Here is a 21,282-nt window from a genome sequence, read left to right as displayed (position 1 = left end):
TAGTGGGAATGGAAGTCAGCAGCCACATGGCTCAGATACATAAATAACCTTTCTTTGTCTCTCCCCCGCACAATGATCAAACCATAGTTACATAATGTAAAATGTGGGTTCATATCTGTAAAGGACAACAGTTTTATATCCCAGATTATCCATGTGATCAGTGAAAAATTCAAAGGGATTACTCTGAGAGCCAAACTACATGAGGTGCTAGATATGTGCTCTTCACATGTTGGGTCCCGCAAGGTTCCCTGGGTACTGTAGTCTTATAAAGAACAGCTGCTCGATGCAATTCTCTGCAGGGAGAAGAGTGATGGGAGTGATTCCCTCTCTATTGCAAAAAGCCTTGGCTCAGGTTTTCTTTCAAGGTTGTGGGGGGGGGGGGACATAACAGGAGGCAGGAAATCCAGGGTGGCTTTTTGCAAGAGAGTGAGAAAGAATCCCCCCCCCCCCACTCTTCTCCCTGGCAGAGAATCGCATCACGGATTATTTCTCTCACAAAAAGCCACCGTGGATTTCCTGGCTGTTGTTACATCCCACCCATCCAATCTCCCCCACCTCCAAGGAAAACACAAGCTGAGGCTTTTTGCAAGAGAGAGATTCCCCGGCGGAGAATCGCATTGAGCGGCTGTTCCTTGTAAGACTACATTACCCAGGGAACTTTGCAGGACCTGACACACACCTGAGCATCTTGTGTAGTTTCCCTCTGAGTCTAGAATAAGAATAATGGATATTTTTGATATTAAATTTTCTGAACTTGTACCAAAATTGTTTAGGCGTGCTCAGTACACAAGAATTGTGTAATCACACAATACTGAAAATACATACTCAATTTAACTAATAATAAACTGTAGTAGAAGACAGTGTTCAACAACTTCTATTTTTGATTTTGGTTACTATGTGCCTCATTTTTTTTTAAAAAAAAAGCTTTCTTCATGTCTTTATTAACAACAGTTTATAACTGGAGGATTGGTTTTTCCCCTGAAATTTAAGTGTAAATGAAGAGTTGAAAAAGCACAAGAGTTAGCATCTGCAGTGCTCCACATGGACATAATAATCCACTGGAGCAGAAAAAACAGGGGGAAACTCCTTCCCCTGTTTTAGATGTGGGAAATGGCTTGAGGAGGGAGGTATTCTGAGGCCATTTGGTGGCAGAGAGTGCCCTCAAGTCAGAGTTGACCTATGGTGACCCCAGATGGAGTTTTCAATGCAAGAGACTAACAGAGGTGGTTTGCCATTGCCTGTCTCTGCAACCCTGGTCCTCACTGGAGGTCTCCCATCCAATCACTAACCGAGGCTGAGGCCATTTAAGGTCTCCTTTATTTTTAACAGCTACTGCCCCAAGCTGCTGTGTAGCTGCAGGGAACTCGAGTTGGGTCTGGGGATCTTGAGTCTAGTTTTTGGGGGAAGTGTGACTTAAGAGTTTTCTGTCCTCCTAAATTATAAACTGTAACTGTATAAATGAATGGGCCCAGCAAGACTGTATTACATCTGTAAATATTTTTTTGTCCTCTTTTCTGAAAGACCTTATTCTCCTATCCCTGGGGATAAATAAAAGTTACTGTTCTTTTCCTGTTTCCTACAACTAGAAACCTGCAATCCTTGTCTTTGAATATGTGGTGCAAGTAACATAAATGTATTTCAGCAGCAGAATTGTTATGTTTCATTTGATTTTCTGTAAAATCCTGATTTAGAACTGAATTATAGGAAACCATGGTAAGGAGAGAGGCATACCACAAAAGCATGGCTTAATTTAAATATTGTTTTATAGAAGAATGTGATTTCTGCAACTGCCAGGCTAATAGGAGGCTGTCAAGTACACTTTCCTCACCCTCTTATAGGGATAGTTCTATAGATGACTGTTAGACCCCTGTGGGATAGCCAGGGGAGACCCCTTGTTATCCCACAGTAGATAGCCAGGGAGACCCCTGGCTATCCCACAGTATACCCCTGTGGGATAGCCAGGGGAAAGAATATTTTCTCTGTAATTGCCTTTAAAGTAACTGAGGTTCCTCTTTGATGTTACCCACAACCTTACCCTTCTGGCATTCCAGAGCTTTCCGTGGTAATTGCAAGGCTGGAAAACATTTTTATTTTGCTGTACCAAAGGTGAATCAATATGATTTTATTAGCATAACAAGAGTTAAAGCAATGTCCACCTATGCCGTAAATGTTTCATTTATATGAAATTTTAGTAGGGTATAGCCTGGTTTTGTTTTATTTCAAAGACTTTTATTACAGCTTCTCCTGTCTTCATTTCACTTAGAGCACAAATGATAAAATTTTATCAAGTTGCTTCTTAAATATAATGAAATTATATTTGCTTTAGGGCCGAGAGAGTTCAACCCACAGGTGGTGCTGGAGTCCCACAGTTAGAACTGTAGACATTTATAAAGCAGTAACAGAAACCCCAATCTGAATCAGGGCCGTAACAACGAAGTTGGGGGTTTAATGTTCCTCCTCTCTCCATTTCGTGAACTGAACCCCCACCCCACCCTCACCCCCGGCTTGTATTCTTGATAGAGAAACAAGACAGACACAATATAAATAATGGCTTTCTTTTTCTACTGAGGTTTAAAAGGGCCAGGGTAAACCGAACTGAAAGAATTTATCCCCTTTCTTGGTATTGAAGACAAGGGTGAACACTTAGGCCACTTTTATCTGTGACTGAAGCCCCAATACAGATGTGGCCCCAAGGCTGCTTTTAAAGACTAAATTACACACCTGGAATTGAATCATGGCATTCAAACGTTATGTGTAACTTGGTTTGAATTTGGGGCGATTCATATAATTGCTTGAATTCCACCTAAAATTTCCCATTGCGGCCTGAAATGCACCCTAAATGCTGCCCCTGCAGGATGGAGAGCCCATATGGCCTTCTACAGGACGGGGAGAATTAGTAAAACTGTGTCCCCCGCCCACCCTGTACACACAAAAATTTTAGGCAGGCTCCAATCCAATTTTTGCACAGCATTTCTTTCACACAAGGGAGCTTTCTTAATGAACCTTGTTTGATTCAGTGTACAGGAAAAAGCATAGATAGATGACTGCACTGCAGAAGTTGAGAACTAATTCTAGAGTAATCGTAACATTTAAAAATTACACAGACATAAAGTTAATATATTAAAGAATGTTTTTATTATTATACATTTTCTAGTTGTGTATTTTAAAATGTTATTACCCCAGTATATAATAAATCTTCTCTTTCAAAACATATGGTAGATCTGAAACAAGGTCATCACAATAGATTAACAGTACAGAGCAACATCTATAGCTACCCATAATTTATTAGAAGCTTTTCTCTCTCTTAATACATAACATCTATTTATAGTTAAAGCACAATGATTTCAGGCTAAGTAAATTGAATAGCCTGCTTTCCATTTGGGCAAACTATACAACATGCCAAAAGATAACAGTAATCTAATTTTCACACACATACTGTTGTGTTCATCATGGATTTAGTTCCTAAGCAATATTTCATTTTCTGCCTTCTTACTGTAGGATATGCACATTAGGTAGAATACATTATTATTATTTCCCACAGGTATTTAGCCTATGTGCCTGCAAAACCACTGTTATGTCGGTGCATGCCCTGGTCTACAGTACTGGCACTGCAGAAGGAGCTCTCTGTGCCCAACTCTTATTTGCTCATATACCTATACATGAATCGACAAGCCTTCTCTAAATGCATGTATTTGCAATCTCAGTGTTTGTAATACAATACGATACACATGGCCTTTCGATCATCCTTGTCTACCATCTCACAAATTTGGATTTAATTCTTTTTTTTCTTATGTACTAAAAATGAATCCTTCTTCCCAATGAGGTTTTCCTAAATGGGTTTCTACCTTTTCTGAAAATATACTTTTTAAAAAAATTATACATTCTGCCTGAACAGTCCTTTTGCTAAACTAACAGTCCAACTGGAGGAAGGGTGTCAAAAGCACTGAAGAAGCCCACTAGTCCTAACACTGATGTAAGTCAACTTAACCTAGTGCAGCTCCCCACCAGTCCTGCCCCCAGCACCAATCCACCACAGTTGCCCTCCAGTGGCCCAGGGTGGCTGGGGGTGGGGTGGGGAGACATATGAACAGTTAGTTGGTTCCCTAAGCTGCTCCAGCCTGCAAACATCCCCCCCCCCCAACAACAGAAAGTTACACCATGAAAAGAACACCACGTAAACCATACGCATCTGTACAAAAGGAAAACTGTACCCCCATGCATGTGACCCTGTCTACATGGCTCAGAGGGGCACAAGATGCTGACTACTGCTGCCACCAATCCCCTTGCAGCTCTGCAGTGGCCCAGCCCTCTTCCCAGCATCCAATCATCCCACCCGTCATAAACCCTGAGGATGCCCTAGAATTCATTAGGCAGGCTATGTGGCATGCGACTCTGCCTCGGTGCTCTCTGCTGTGCAGACTTAGAGTATGTGATACTTCAGTGGCAGGGAAAACAGAGTGGGCACTTAGCAGTACTGGGCAAGCACTTAGCACTAACACCCCAGGCGGACAGCAAAGTTCAGACTGTGTGGCTAACATCTCTCACTGCGGACCCCTAACAGGTACCCTGTTTCTGAAGGATCTGCTAGAAAGGGTTAGCATTCACTAACAGGTGAGCAAGAGCTGGGCATCCAGCTGCTCCAGCCCAGCTATCCACATCCACCATCACTTTCCCTTGCATCAGGCACATGCTACCGCCACAATGCTGGCTTCCAGTGGCATGTTGGGGTGGACAGCCTGAGCCTGGCCCTTGGGGCACCATGGACCAAGTCATGCAATGAGGCAGGCTCCCAGGAAAGTCTATTTGGGAGAGCTGCCTCAGTTGGGAGAGGGGTCAGGGTTGCTTGCAGCCCCACACAGGGCTGTTAGTACACTCCCTGGGCAGGAGCCACACTTGGCCACAGGACAGGGCACAACTGTGGGTTGGGGTGGCTGGGAGCAGACCCACTCTCTTATGAAGCTGGCAAAGAACCCTGGGGCTTATCCCCTTGCAGGATCACAGCCCAATGCAGAAGCAAGAGCAAATCCATCTTTCACCCACAGAGCACTTCCATGCTGGATGGGTAAGCGTCATCAAGATAGTAACAGCATCTGCCTTGGTGGAATCTCCTGGCTGTGCTGCTTCCGACATAGCCATGGCTTGTGCTAAGGCTGTTCTTTGCCATTGCTGCATATGTTTTCCACGCAGGTGGCAATTCAACAGGGAGACCTGGGGGCATGGCCATTACAGTTCCCATCACTCTGCTCAGACTCCAGTACAGCTTGACTCCTGGAGCATCCTGTCTCAGGTAGCTGTTCAACCTAGGAATCTGCCTTGCTAATGAGCATGATGTGCTAGGGATGGCCCAGCCAGTCCCCCCAGAGCCCCTTGGAGAAGCTCTCATTGGAAGAGTGCCATGCCAGACAGGGAGTTGGAAACCAGAATCCTCAGACTCCTACATAATGTGTTGTGTGTGTGTGTGTGTGTGCGTTATGTGCCGTCAAGTCGTCTCCGACCTATGGCAACCCTATGGATGAAAGACCTCCAAACTGTCCTATCTCTAACAGACCTGCTCATATCCTGCAAACTGGAAGATGTGGCTTCTTTTATTGAGTCAAGCCATCTCGTTTTAGGTCTTCCTCTTTTCCTACTGCCTTCCGCTTTTCCTAGCATTACTGACTTTTCCAGAGAATCTTGTCTTCTCATGATATGACCAAAGTACAATAGCCTCAGTTTTGTCATTTTAGCTTCTAGGGAGAATTCAGGCTTGATTTGATCTAGCACCCACTTATTTGTCTTTTTGGCTGTCCATGGTATCTGCAAAACTCTCCTCCAGCACCACATATCAAATGAATCAATTTTCTTCCTGTCAGCTTTCTTCCAACTTTCACATCCATACATGGCAATGGGGAATACCATAGTTTGGATTATTTTGATCTTAAGGCACAGTCTAATAAAAGTCTGGGCTGTATGATGGCGCCTTGGAGGCTGAGCCCACCTTAGGTCCCCTCTTCCTCCCCCCCCCCGCCCCGCCTCACACAACAGCCTGCTGTGTGTGACTTGCACAGGGAATGAGCTGGAGGACAGCTCAAGACAGTGTCTGGTTGCAGTAGCAAAGGGGGGATGTTCTGGATCCCACACTCTCCCATAGCACTGCTGGCACGTGATAAGCCACACAATGCATGTTGGGGGGGGGGGAGCAAGGTGGATGCAAGGGCTCTGCTGCCATGGGTACAACAGAGGGGGAGTTGTGAAGCCATGTCTCAGCCAAAATTATGGCTCTGTGGGGTGCCCCATCAGTTAGGCCACCCTGTTCCCCCTTTTGCTTTTTGCAGGGGGCAAAAAGTCACCCCCAGACTTATGCCTGTCTCTCTCCCTTCTCCCTTTGAGTGCATTGACCCAGGAGTCCCAGCTGTGCTACCCCAGTGACTTTCCACTAAGCCATGCTGATCTGTATCTCAGGCTGGCCTGATCTGTATTCTCAGGCTGGCTCTGATGACATTAGGATTGCAGTGGGGTGTTCAATTCCTGCGGGCATCTCTCCTTGGAACCTCCTCTCCTGGCCCTGGGGTTAGGGGCTAGAGCTGAGTGGCTGTGGGTTTGAGGCAAGTCTTGGGTCTTTTTTCGTTGTTGTTTGCCTTTCTATTTTTACCTTTCCAGGGGCAGGGGGTTTGTGGCTCAGAGCCAAGGATGGCATTGTGAGTGGATGGCATTTTTGTTGTGAGTTGGGCCCCCACCAGAGGGTGGGCATCTTGTCTGCCCCTGGGGTGAGTGTCCCCTGCGGGCTGGAAAGGGGGCCTCTCAAGCCATGAGTCAGGATGCTGCAGTTGCAGGGTCCTTTCTCCCTGTCTGCTGGCTCTCTGTGGGATGGGGGCAATGGCTGCACTGGCAGCCAGTGATGGTCATCGGCTGCTGTTGAGTGATTTATATGTTACTATGTTACTCTGAGTTACTCTAGAGAGCTTACTGTGCTATGCTGCCTGATGGGAGGCATGTATTGGCATATCCCCCTGTGGAAGGTCCGTAGGAAGCAGGCTTGCTGCACCATAACTATGCAGACACTGGGACACCTCCACCCTGGGGTGCATCAGGTTTGCATTGCCATGTCACTCTTAATATAATATTAATGTCAGTGGGTTAGAGCCTACTGCATCCTTTTACTAAGTGCAGAAGCCCTCCTCCACCAGAGAAAGGATCCTTACTTAGGCAAAGAGAGCCATGGAATCCAACGTTGTTAAGTCATGGTAACTTGCACATTAAGTATCAAAAAAGGCAGCATGTTGGGCCCGATTTGGAAATCCCAAATCATTGCGAACTGGGTCCGATTTGGGTACTTTACCCGAATCCGAAACCCGAATCGTACACCCCTAAGAAATATTAAACACAATGTAAGGATCTGCCGAGTAACCCTCAAAAGACTCCACTATTTGTTAGTATGAGCTTTACTGAAAAGTTGCTAGTTCATGATCTTACTGGGTTCATTGTCAGGGATGAGGCATGCCTACATATCAAGCACCTAGATCATTTACAGACTAACATCCCCCCCCCCCCTTTCTAGAGGCTGACTAAATCTGCTGGGAACTAACAGTACAGGAGAGGACATAAGGTTCAAGGTTAAGTGGGCTCCTTTCCTTCTGCAAGCATAGTCTAAGAGACAGTCATAACATCATCACCTCTAGTCCTAACCCCCCCACCCCCAGGTATGGTTATGGCAGATGCTACCAGCATCTTGACACACAAGCATCTGAAAATGTAGTACTTTTCATTGGTTTATCTATTTTCTTTTTTGTGTTTTCTGTAGTTTGAAAGATTTTTATATTTACTATTATTGAATTGTTACAATTGCAATTTAAGTATCTCAGTACTCTTAATCAAAAGAAATCATTAAGTAGTCAGAAAATCAGATTTCAGAACAATCTTTCCTTGTGTTGGACATAATCATGTACAATCTACTGGAAATGTGGCCTTGAGTCTTCCTAGAATGATTAATTCTAGGATTTCATGTTATAAAAGTATAGAAATATGGAAAAAATAGAGAAATACCTAGTTTTGTTCAAGTGGCCCTGATCTGCGGGTCTAAGTATCTGCACAACGGGGATCTACAATACAATATTATATGTTGCTTTCTAATTCACACACACACACACACACACGAAAGGGCAAATATTTAACTATTTTTGTGTCGTAACAGGCTTATTCCTGCTTTATAAATGTGCTCTTTTTTCCTGAAAATTAAACACACAGGAAAGTTACCAACTTTGCAACTCTTTCATCACTACTGATTCTATTTTGTCCCCATTGCATATCATATTTCTTCATTTTCAGGTCTTTCCTGTTGCAGTAGAATATCTTCTACCTTTTCTTGATGCTATTTTATTACTTTCTTCCTATTCGTTCTCTGTAAAACTGTTGTAAAACATGTTCAAAGTTTGTTAAAAAACCTGTACATTCTTTTTCTTCAAATGTTTCACATTCTTGGCAGTTGGATGTTTCTGTGTTCTGCAAAAATGAAAAATAAAGCATGTCAGCATTTTTAAGAGAAATAAAAAAGTTGAGAGGGAACAATGAGACATGCAATATGCCATTTCAACCAGGCAAATCATTCCCAATGATAGATACTGTACAACAATTAGTTAAGAATATGCACAGAAACCATTTAGAATTCTATCAGTGTCGTATTTTCAGGGTCATGTTTTGAGAAAGAAATGTATGATATATTAAGGATTAAACTGAGTAAGATACTAGACATGAATGAGTGATCCTCTCAGTGTTTTTAAAATGATAATGAATGCAGAACAATTTACAGAAAATAATGGTTTTATTGAAAAATGGCTTCCATTTTTGGAGTACATTGAAAAGAACAACCTACAACCTACATCGAAAGTATTACAATCTATAACAAATAATGGATACCTTGCTTTATATTAACTTAGTAGTTCAAAGGTGCAAAGTAATACACACCCTCCTGGTTATTGAAGAGGAGATGATATTGACTTTCTGTTGTTTACAGGTTTATATGCTATATATGTAATGGTTATTATTTGTTTGTTTTTTGTCAATAATAAGAATAAAAATTTAAAAATAATAATAATAATGTGCTAATGAAAGTGGGGGTATGGATTTAAACTTTTCCGCCTCATGCAGCTTCACTGATTGAACGCAAGGGGCCCACATGGCAAAAACTCACTATGACTCACTATGGTGTAAGGATGGATGGTATCCTACTATATAAAAGGCTAAGTGTATTCAAGACAACTCACTTCCTACCCTGGTGCGCCACCAGAGAGCGCTACTGTGGAGGGAAGCCCAGATGAGGCAGCCAGACCTCCAGAGAACATACCGTGGCAGGAAGCCCAGACCAAGATCAGGAGAATGCCCGCCCCCATTCACCCAGCCAGGATCAGGCACAGAGCAGGTGGCAATGCCCAACCCCCCTTCACTCAGCTGGGATCAGGTGCAGAGGAGGTGGCCATGCCTGTCCCCCCTGCCTTCATCTGGCCAGGATCAGTGATGGAGGAGAGAATGCCTGCCTGCCTGCCTGCCTGCCTGCCTGCCTGCCCGCCCTCTCCTTTCTAGAGCCCGTTGTATTTTTTCCCACAATAGGCTTTATTGCTAGTCTTATATAATAATAGCCAAGTGCCTCCACCCTGCGGATAATTAAACCACAAATCATGGCCAATTGAGAATAGATGTTTCTGCAACCTTGGAGAAACCCTTTCCCCAAGTTGCAGAAAAATCTGAAACCCCATTTTTTAAAAATTGGGTAGGTTAAATTCCTTCCAAAACACTTATGTGAGTTCTGCAAATGCACAGACCTCCACAAAGTGAGGGCAGGCATGGCAGTGAGCCACTGCAAGCCAGGGCGAGGAGGCAGAAAGCCACTCAGAGCCTGCCCGTGGCAGTGGCAAGCTGCCCTAAGGCTTGGCGAGGAGTTGGCGAGCTACCCCAAGGCTGGGAAAGGAGGTGGCAAGCCACCCCAGGCCCTAACGAGGCTGGGCCAGAAGTGAGCAAGCTGCCCCAGGCCTGCCCAGTGCTGGTATGCAAGGAATGCTGCCATACCTGGCCCAGTGCTGAGCTGCAGCACACCCAACCAGGGCTGGAACATGGAGAGCCAGCCCTGGGATGAGATGTGCCCAGCCAGCGCTAGAATGCACAGAGCTTTCTGTGCCCGGCCAGTAAATACAACATTGAGTAAAGCTATCCCAGGTAAGTAGGAACAGGGAAAAGGGGGGAGGTTTAGGAGTGAGGGGGAAAGGTAAAGGGTGATTGAGGGGGAAGGGGAAGGGTATTTGGAAGGAAGCCAGGGAGGGAGGAGGTAAGGGTATTTGCCAGGAAGGCAGGTAGAGGGGAAGAGGGGAAGAAAAAATAGGGAAAGGAGGGGAGATAAAAGCAAAGGATCCTTGGTGGGGGGAACAAATAAGGATGTATCTTTGAGAAAGTGGGATATAGGATTGCCAGCTCCAGGTTGGGAAATTCCTGGAGATTTTGCAGTTGGATCCTGAAGAGGGCAGGGTTTGGGGAAGGGAGGAACGTCATCAGGATATAATGCTACAGAGTCCTCCTTTCAAATCAGCCATTTGGTCCATGGGCCTAGAGATCAGTTGTAATTCTGGAAGATCTCTGGTCACCACCTGGAGGTTGGCAACCCTAGGGAGGAAAGTGAAGACTGATTGGGAAGGGGGGGAAAGGGAGGGATCTTTAAGAAGGGGGTCCCAGTGCATCTACCTCCCCTCAATATCATCCTGACACAGTCTATAATATTTTGTTACAGGCCCCCACTTCTCATATATACTAATAGCCAAGTGGCTGTGATCTGTGGATGCTTAAATCCAGAGACTGGAACCATGAATGGACAAGACATATCTCTCTACACACCTGAAAAATGCCCGTTTGCAGAAAAATCTGAAATCTAAAAAAAATACATCAGGGAGGGGCTTTAAAAAGCCCAAAATGATAAAAAGGAGTGCCATAAGCTTTAGCCAGATGCCCTAAGCAGCTGCTGCTAGGCAACCATAACAGTTTAGCCAGTATTCCAGGCTTGGTTTCTGTCAATAAAAGGCAGGAGGAGGAGGTAGCGTCCTTTACAAGGTTATTTTGGCTTTAGATGGAGGACTCATTGGGGCCAAGCCCAGGAGCAAGCACCAAGTGACTTGATACCACATAACTTGCATGACTCACCCAAGCTATTCATCAGCAGCCACCCCCCCCCCCCCGCTCAAAGCCAGTGTAGTATACTGGTTAGAATTTCAGAGTAGGGCATGGGAGCTCCAAGTTCAAATCTCCACACTGCTGTGGAAGCTTACTGGGTTACTTTGATCCCGTCAACATTCTCAGCCTAACCTACCTCTCAAGGTTGTGACGATAATATGGATGCAAGGAGAATAATGTAAGCTGATTTAGGTCACCACTTTAGAGACAGGCAGTATATAAATAAAGTAAATAAGAAATACAGCTGAAGATGGGGAGCAGGTAAAGGGTAAGTTGGTTAGTGGGTTTGAAGGAGAGAAACATGTAAGGAAAGGTGAGCATATGGAGACTGCCAGGAAGAGGAAATAGTATAGAGAAAGGGGATACAGCAAAAAGTGAAGTATCCTCCACAAGTCCTAGCAGGTTCCTCACGAAGCTACTGTGCCCAGATCAACCAGTAGCATGCAACTAGACCAGGAAGAAATGACTACCTTCTTAAAGCAGCAGAAGCCGAGCAGCTGATGATGAATGACATAAAGAATTCTGACAGGAATATTCAATACAGCTTTTAGTTTGTGAAGAGCGATCATATCAAGCAAGTTTATAATAGATTGCCTTGTGGATGACTTCCCAAAAATTCAATTAACAGTCACAGCCTTCTCTAGATAAAATAAATACACCCAGAGGACATAATTGCTTTGTTGGGAGATCTGCAGCTGGCCCAAACAGAATATGTCAGTTTTGTGTACTGAATTATGATGTTGTTTAACTAGATCAACCAAAAGATCAAATTATGGAATGTTTCATTATCTGGAAGAGATGTTTATTATTAACATATGGGTACTGATTAGAACTTCTAAATATACCGGCAGTAGTGTGGTAGATTACATTGTAAAGGCATAAAAAGATGGTAAAGTTAAGAAAATCTAGCTATACATTTTATACTACTTTTTAAAAATAAATCACAGAGCATGAACTTTTGAAGGTTATCGGCTTCATAAGATGCCAGCAAGGTGAACTGTCAACTGCCAGCTAGGAAAATCAGATCTGAGAATAATATAGTTTTTGTACCCTGACTTTCCTACGTATAATCCTTATTAGTGAGTGTCTGTTGCACAGTTCTTGTAAAAAACTTCTCATCAACTAATTTCCCAGACAGTTCCACTAGCAACTAATATAACCTAGAAAGCTCTCCAAATAAAAAGGGATTCATCTAAAAGGTACAACTGGATGTCCTTAATATTATACATACCATTACATCCACGGTTGAATAAAATGTCACTTCCTAAATTCAGCAAGGTGATGAATCATTTGAATATAGAATTAATATCACATCATGCCATTACCAACTTGGAATATTTATCAGGTGAAACATCATAAACATACACAGTGTAAATCTTAGCATTTACACCCTTCTATTTCAATGGATTTAGAAGAGTGTAATTCTCTTTAAGATTGCACTCATAGTCATACATTGTTAGCATGATACTCTAACATGTCTGTTGTTTGAAGGTATTAGGGAAATAAAGAAAAACTCCAAGAATTCTTTAAAGGTTCTAAAGATAAATGACAAAAACAGGAAGAAATAATGCTATTAAAGGCTAACTAAAATATTGCAGGTTTAGCAAAAAGGAATGAGGAAGCGATTCAGGATGTGGGAAAGGAAGTTTAAATTTTAAGGACAGTGGTATGAGTTAAAAGGCACTCTTTTACTCTATCAAAACAACTCTTCTACTTTTGTAGACTTATGAGGCTCCTGGAAATTCAAATAATTTTGGTTCTTAGAAGATGTTAATTCAGGTTTCTTGGCCTCAAGAGGTGTGAGCACCACAACTGAAGAAAGTGAAACATTTATTTTCTCTTAAGTGTCACTTACCTGATAATTTCTGACTGAAAAATGTGTGTTGATATTTTTCAGCACATTATGCACAGCACGGTTGAATTTCAAATTACTTTCAAACCGAGATTCATAGTGAATTACTTGCATTTCAAGGATAAAGCATCTCATCACTGATTCTTTACATTCTTTCTAGGAAGTAAAAAATTCAGTATGGAAAATAGTACGGTTAAGTTCAAACATTACATTCCTTTTCGATGTGGGTAATCTTGCCAGCTCTAAAAGAGGGTTTTGCATGTACATGCATATGTGAAACCAGACACACCCCAGCAATTGAGCATCAGCCAGTAACTTCTGTGATGACAGAAGAGGAGAGAAGGTGACCACACAATCCCAGAGCATGCTGCTGGATACTATTTTATTTTAATTTACAACTCACCTTTCTCCCCAAAGGGGACCCAAATCAGCTTATTTCATTCTTCTTTCCTCCATTTTATTGTCACAACCACCCTGTGAGGTAGCTTAGGTTGAGAATGTATAACTGGCCTATAGTCACTCAGGAAGCTTCCATGCCAAAGTGGGGATTCTCCCAGATCCTAGTCAGAGACTAACCACTACACTGCACTGGCTAATTAAGACTGCTACATTTCTACATTTGTAGTTGTGTTTACATAAACAGGGAAGGGCTGTGAAGAAAAGTATATATTTTGGCCTACATAATTTGATACTTTTTCTATACAATTCTACTGTTTCAAATGTCTAATTTGAAGAAGGTTGCTGTAAGGTTATAGACAACTATATTTATATCTGTTTATGAGTTGGTGTGGTATAGTGGATAGAGTGATAGACTAGGATCCGGATAGGATCTGAGAGAACCAGGTTCAAGTCCCCACTCTGCCACAGAAGCTTGCTGGGTGACATTAGGCCAGTCACACACTCTCAGCCCAAACAACCTCAGAGGGTTGTTGTGAGGTCAAAAGGGAGGAGGGAAGAACAATATAAACTGCTTTGGGTCCCCATTGGGAAGAAAGGCAGGGTATAAACTAAGTAAATGTTTTTTTTAAAAAAACAATAAACATAGATCAGAACTGAAGTTATTTTGAGGTTTGCTGTAGAACTCATAGTGAAAAATAAATCTTCATACACCCAGGGCCTAGCAAATCTGGCTCAGTGTTGAATTAGGGTTCTGAGGAGGGCAAATAACTGATACAACACACATTTATGAGAAGTCTTTGTCAGTTTCTCAACAAATTATGCCTGACAATTTTATGATACATTCACACGCTTTAGATTGACAATATATGTGATTCTGAACCTGACCAAGAATAATCTAAATAGTCATAAGGCACAGGATGATTTTGGATGCTGAAACTTGTGGGGAAACAAGTAATATTAGATTCTGAAATGCAAAGATGAATGAGGTATCAACATTCATCAACATATTAGGACAATACCCTGCCCCACCATTTTAGAAAGAAAAGTAAAACTTTCTGAGTCTCCACAATAATTAGGCACCTTTGTAGAGAACTCCCATGATATTTCAACTATGGTCAAAATCAGAAATTGCGTATCACAAGATACAATTTCCCAACTACAAGAGTACCCAGAAGGCTTTTAAGCTTTGTTCGGTTGGTCAGGCATCGCTTCACTGCTACATATTATAGCCAATCCTAAAATGGTGGTAAATTTCAGCCCAGCAGGGAATCTAGGAAGGTGAAATGTCAAGGTCTAGTTTTCAAGGCAGCTGAGAGCAGGCCTTACAGCGTAAGGCCTTACAGGTGCCTGTCGGTGGTGGGCGAACTCCTTGCAGTTTGCCCAGTTGCCCACTGATCACTGGTAATTGGCAGGAGGTAGCAAGCCACTTGGTGATCGCCTGCCATTGGCAGGTGACCCATGCAAGGGCACGACTACATCACTTCCTGAAGTGATGTCATCGTGCCAGCTGTGGGAGTGCTCCTGCACTTCATGGGGAGCATTCCCATGGGCAGCACGATGACCTCACTTCTGGAAATGACATCATCACGCTGAGCCTGGGAGTGCACATGCACAAAGCACATGTGCAAAGAACCTACAACTGGTATGTACTGGGATGCACACCAACCGGGAGCCTATGGGGACGTGGCAACACACCAGTGTAAGAGTTTAATTGATGGGAGGAAAGGAGGACGGAATCATACACCAGCCATACTTATGCACTGTAGAGGCAAATTAAAAAGCAACGTGATGCATTCAATGAAGCAGACTCTAGTTTATGTTATGTTAGTATTTAAGGATTCACACCCAGCATATCTACACTTTATATTCAAATTTGTTCAAAAGATTGACTGAACTAAAGGTTATAGGTGAAATACAATATATTTTTTTATAAAATGTACAAATGTACAAAATACACTTACAGTATATTCTCCAGTATAGAAAGAGGCATTAATCTAAAATGCAAAAGAATTGGCTATGTAAGCAATTGTTCCAGCACTGAGTTATAATACTTAAGCTTTTCCCAGCTTGGTCATTGTTTGAAAGAGTCAAATTAGGAATCATTTAAAAAGTAGATTCTGTACATTTTAAGAATGCCTTAACATCTGGCAGATATGATATAGCAGCCAGTGATATTAATAGGAGATCTCAAATTTGAATGAATCCATGTTGAAGGAAACTCAAGTCAAGGAGCCTTTCAATGTATCTGTCCTGCAATGTGTGCCAAATCTTTCCAATACAATTATGCTTTTTGAAAAAGTGATTGTTTTTTTTACTTCAGTAGAAGATTCAGATTTAGATTTTTGATAAGAAAAGGCTGAAATGTTAGGATCAATCACACAGGTAACACAAATCTGGATTTTCCAAGAACTATATAACTTCCAAAACTTTTTGAGAGGCACTGATCTAGAGGGAATGATGAATCTCTCATGTAGTCGTGCCTGCAATGTTCAGGCTATAAGATTTCAGTTGTTATGTTTTAATTTACTACATGTACTGTAAGCATGTGTGCATATCATCTTCCTGATATGCACAATTGCCATTTTGTATGAAAGGAGCAACATTAGGGTTATCAGCCCATTTGGGAAATTCCTGCAGATTTGGGGAGTGGAACCTGTGGAGAGTTGAGTTTGGGGAAGTAAGGGACTCAGTGAGGTATAATGCCATAGAGTCCACCCTCCAAAACAGCCATTTTCTCCAGGTGAACTGATTTCTGTGACCTGGAGATCAGTTGTAATTCCAGGAGATCTCCAGCTACCACCTGGAGGTTGGCAACACTAGGGCAGCATGCGCATTTGCAGCTTCAGGAAGCATGAACCCAAACACCGACTTGTCCCTTTAAATGAAATGTAGATCATGCATACTGGGAGAATAATATGTAGCATGCTCTCAGCTTGTTTGATTGTTGGGCTCTCAGTACGTATGATTATTTCCCAGTGATTGCCCATCTTTCTTTATTCAACTTAATGAAATTGTGCTATAACCTGATTTTTATTTTGACGACATTTTTTACAGTTTACAGTAAGATTGTAAAATATTTGCTATTTTGGAAAAGATTTGTGTATGGAGTTCAAACTGAATTGTTTGGTCTCTTTTTCATTGAATGGCCATTATGTGCATGAGTTAAAGGATGTTGAATGAGAAAACAAGTTAACTTCCAGTAAATATCTTCTTTGTTTCCTACTGGCAGACAATTATGCATCACCACCCAACATCATTCTGATATGTGTAACCCAACAGCAATGGGGCACTTCAGAGAGGGAGAGGGAGGGAGAGAAAGAGAGAGAGAGAGACCTGCTTGGTTAAACACAGAGAAATCTGTTTTTTTCTGCAGGCATCACTTTTCAAAGGTATGACTGCTATATCAGCCCAGTGTAATATAGAATATTTTAAAGAAGTAATTGGATGTTTTTAAAACAATAATTGTTGACATTTCAAATAATGATGAAAAAGAAAAATGTTTGCACAGGATTCATCTTTCTTTTTGTTCTGTTATTAGAGTGTCTTGGCAGAAAGAATTTTGATTTCTCTTTCTTCTAACCACATTTTCTGTCTGAATACTCTGTCAGTTCACATTTTTCTACCTAACCATTGCTGTTTTATGACCTTACCTTACAACTGGTTTTAATATTTTTCAGGTCCCTAAATACAGCACTCAAATTAGCATCATGTTTCATCTGTACCTGTAGCAGATATGAGCTTAGTTGAAATAAAACAAGAAAATGTATTAGAATACATTCATGCATAAAAAGCAGAAACACTAAAATCAACACAGAAATGAGCATACTGTACACATACCATCTATGATTCGTTGGGAAACTATACTACAAATATCAAAAAGCGTCATGCATAGGCTTTTTATTGCCCATAAAAAATCTGAGTGTCTGCATTTGTCCCTTTCTAGTGTTGTTATCACCATTACTAGTTCATATTTATTTGTATACTTCATTTATACTACACTTTTGTCCCCAACGGCGACCCAAAGCACTTACATCGTTCTCCTTTCCTCCATTTTATGGGTATCTAACGCAACATTTTCCTTTAGGTTGCAGTAGCCGTGCCTCATCCAGACATGTGGGCAGGAAGACAAGATCAACAAGATTTGGGTCCAATACCATCTTAAAAGGTATGCGCTTTCGAAAGTCAGAGCTCCCTTCATCAGATTGTACTACAGACCAACACAGCTATCCACCTAAAAATGACTATCGGACAATCCTAAGCATGTCTCCCAAGAAGTAAGCCCTAATGTATTCAATGGGACTTATTTCCAAAAAAGTGTTCTTAGGATTGCAGTCTTGCAATGCAATCCTCAGCACAGTAACCCAGAAGTAAATCCCATTGAGTTCAATGGGATTTTTCTCCCATATAAGTATGTTTATGTTAGGGTTGCTTTCTGCTTCTTCCTTTTCAGCATTTCAGCACCATATATTGTTTAATGTTTAAAGGTTTAGGCAGTGCCAATAGGTGTGTAGCTTGTTGGCCATGCCATATTGCCAGGTATGTCTGCTGTTCTATCTGTGCTGACAATTTATGTACCTTTCATAAAGTTTGCACATCCTCTCTCAAAGCTGCATTGCTTGGGATGTCACATTTCCTCAGCATTGACGTTGCAATATATTGTACCTCAGAATATGCCTCCCTTTCTCCACTGAATATGATGGACACAACTTTGCATGTGTTCATTTTAAGATTATCATAGATATTTTTCTCTCTTTGAAGGCCACATACTCCCTCACTTTACAATTTCTGCAAAAGAGTACTAATTTAGTAAAAATGATCTTTAAAGGTGTGAACAGGCTGCATTGGCCCAATTTGCACAGCAATGCTCTGCCATTTTATGAGTACCCCTGCCATGCAATCCTAAACAGATTAATACCCTTCTATGTCCACTGAAGCCAATAGGCATAGAAGGATGCAATTCTGTTTAGGATTTCCACTGCTGCTCTTCTGCCCTAAAGCACAGCTGGAGCCATATTTCTTCCTTGATTGTTTTAACAGGAAAAATGTCAGTATCGCAAGGCTTTGCACCCTAATCCCTATTCAATAATGCACATGAGAATCTCATATAAACGTTAAAATACTGCAGACCAGTTCTATGGAACAGCCCATGATGTTTCTATAACTCATTTCTTTGAACTGGATATAGTAGTTTATCCTACAGTGTAAGTGCTTTAAACCTCTCTGGTACTATACACATAAATAACAAGACAATTTTTACAATTAGAAAATATAATTACCAAAGAATGAAGATGGTAACTGTGGGCTTATTGCTTAACAAAGAGGGAAGGAAGTGACTGTTCATAATTATATGCACTTGCTACTGAAGGCAAACATTCTCAAGCGCGTTTCTGAAAGACAATTCAAAAAGAGTTACTAAAACACAGATATATTATACAGTGCAATACTGTGTTTGTTTTGTACATATGCCTCTTAATCATTAAGAAAGTTATCCAATCAAGACAATAATACACAATTGTGTCGTGTATTAAGGAATATGTCATCCATTGAAAATGTGTCCAGAAATAGAAATGTAAAAACTGATTTTTTTAAAAAATCAAGATCACTCAAACAGTCCAGAACCTGGATCAAATGACTCCCAAATGACTCTCTACATGAGGCAACTCGGCACATGTTCGTAAATGTTAGCTGGGAAGCATTGTTTAAAAAGACAGAGCCGGAGATCGCTCCTCAGAGGGTTTATTAATTTCATCTTTGTCTCCTCAAAGGATCTGGTCAGTTTCACCTCTCGTGTCTAAAATTGCATGGGATGGCAACCAGAGGACAGGGAGGAACAGAAATGGGATGGAGCTGCCTTCCAGAGCCAGGCTTGGACCTAGAGAGGTTATAATAGGCTGGAGTTTCCCTTCTGGCATTTCCCAGCCCCTTCACACAGCTCCAGTTCAGTGTATAGCCAAGCCTTGCCCTGCTGCAGGCTCTGTCTTTTTAAACTACCCTTCCTGGCTAACACTGCATCATCTCACAACGCGTGTTCTTCACGTCAGATGTCTTGTGTAGAGAGACTCTTAGTGGAAGAAAATCATTGGATCAAACAGCAAGAAGGAGTCATTGGAACCCCAATGTTCTCATTATGTTTAGTTGTCACCTGGCCAATCTGGCACTGCTAGGTTCTTCCACGCTGAATGTGAATACATGACCACTGGGATGGGGGGTTGAGTGAAACAGGCACGCCACATGGAAGCCACCTTTGTGATTTCACCGATATGTATTCTGTTCTGTCTGTACACAGAGCCTGGTGGCACACCTTCAATGCAGAACACTTGAAGAGAGCAAACCAGAGCTCTGTTTATCTTTGGTGTATTCATGGCTTTGTGGTATAATAATAGTAAAAATGTGGTAGCTTAATATTGACATACAATATTGAAACGGGCAGATACACAAGGTAGCTGATTTTTCCTTCCCGCCATAGTCCTGCTAGAGTATCACTCTGAAAGTCACTCTATGCCCAAGAAAATACAGTACAGTGAGATGCAAACATTAGGCCCTTTATAGATCATCAATAACGTACTAATTTGGGGGAAAGAGGGTGGTATTGCATGCATTTTATACAGAGCTTAAATTTATACAACCTATGTGTACTTATAAGGTTCCCCTCTACATATATGGGGACCACATATAAATGTAATGTGCACACTGAGTCTATCAATGAGTGGAGATGGTACAATCTTGCTCCCCCAACATGCACTGGCTATATGAGTTTTGTGAAGGCCTGAAGATGGGTTCAGTTTTTAAGAACCAAAAGATAAGCATAAACAATATAACAACTGTTTCCTGCATCATTTAATTGCTTTTTGGTTTGCAAAAATTTGAAAACATATAGAAATCTGATACACATCTGAAACAAAGCGTAAGTATTTAAACATGACATTAAATAATGCAGAAATTACTGAGTAGAAGGATACCTACAGCAACAGACAGTACACAGTTGTATAGTTGACAATGGCAATCAATATTTCAAAAACAGTAGAGATTATTGTGCACATGCATGTTCACGTTATTTATGTCTGTTTGCCTGTGCTAGTAATAATACTCAAATAGGCCTCCTGTCAATGTTTGTTGTTTATACATCAAACAGCAGTCTGTGATCCTTCCTGACCGCCTATAATGATGTGCTTTATGGGTTTAAACTGACATCATAATTTTTAGACACTGATTTTCACAGCCATCTAGGTCTTAAAGGCTGTTCGATTAGAAAAAGACAGCAATGTAACTAAAAAGTTATTGCTGTTCACGATTCATTAAAAACAAATGTTTAATTATACAGACATTCTACAAAAAGCACAGTGCAATATTTTGCCCTACTCTGTTGATTCCCAACAGGATCACCTAGAGGATGTCTCAAGATTCAGATCCTTATTTTATTCACTTTTCCCTTTTTCTTTTCACCAATGAAGAGTGAGTGAAATACTGTATGAACTAACACCCTACAATGAAGAAGAACGTAATGAAAGCAACACTTCCCCTGAAGGAGGCTGATTCTTTCAGTACTGAGCTTTTAAATATTTAATTTGGAAATCAATATTTCATGGATCACAGGTTAGAATAAAACCAGAAGATAGGCATATACCAAGATCTAATAATAATACTGTCTTGGTATTAATGAGAAAAAACATTCTTATGACAAGCCAAGTGTTGGTAAGCAAGGTCTTTGCCTCCCCACCCCGCCCCCTGCTATTTACTTACTTTGCTCCCATTATATTTTTAAAGGAATACAGGCTCAATGTCAAAGATCAGTATGCCTAGAAACATGCCAAGATGGACTCACCAGGAAACTGACCAGTAATTCA

At 41.6% G+C, this 21,282-nt stretch overlaps 1 long non-coding RNA gene across 2 annotated transcripts in view; it reads right to left on the bottom strand.

Moving 5' to 3' along the window:
- Positions 1–3,112: 3,112 nt before the first annotated feature.
- LOC129336649 (uncharacterized) overlaps positions 3,113–21,282 on the bottom strand; it is a 54,819-nt gene continuing 36,649 nt past the window's right edge. For both annotated transcript variants that reach the window (XR_008597732.1, XR_008597733.1), the window contains exons 3-7: positions 18,715–18,825; positions 17,089–17,176; positions 15,400–15,432; positions 13,043–13,195; positions 3,113–8,478 (exon numbers count right to left, since the gene is read on the bottom strand). This is a non-coding gene — a long non-coding RNA (uncharacterized LOC129336649). The remainder of the gene's footprint in view (positions 8,479–13,042; positions 13,196–15,399; positions 15,433–17,088; positions 17,177–18,714; positions 18,826–21,282) is intronic.

This window comes from Eublepharis macularius, chromosome 10 (genome assembly GCF_028583425.1).
Source record: "Eublepharis macularius isolate TG4126 chromosome 10, MPM_Emac_v1.0, whole genome shotgun sequence".
Lineage (NCBI taxonomy): Eukaryota > Metazoa > Chordata > Lepidosauria > Squamata > Eublepharidae > Eublepharis > Eublepharis macularius.
The sequence above is the reverse complement of the archived record's forward strand: the minus strand, read 5'-3'. Positions and strand labels throughout refer to the sequence as shown.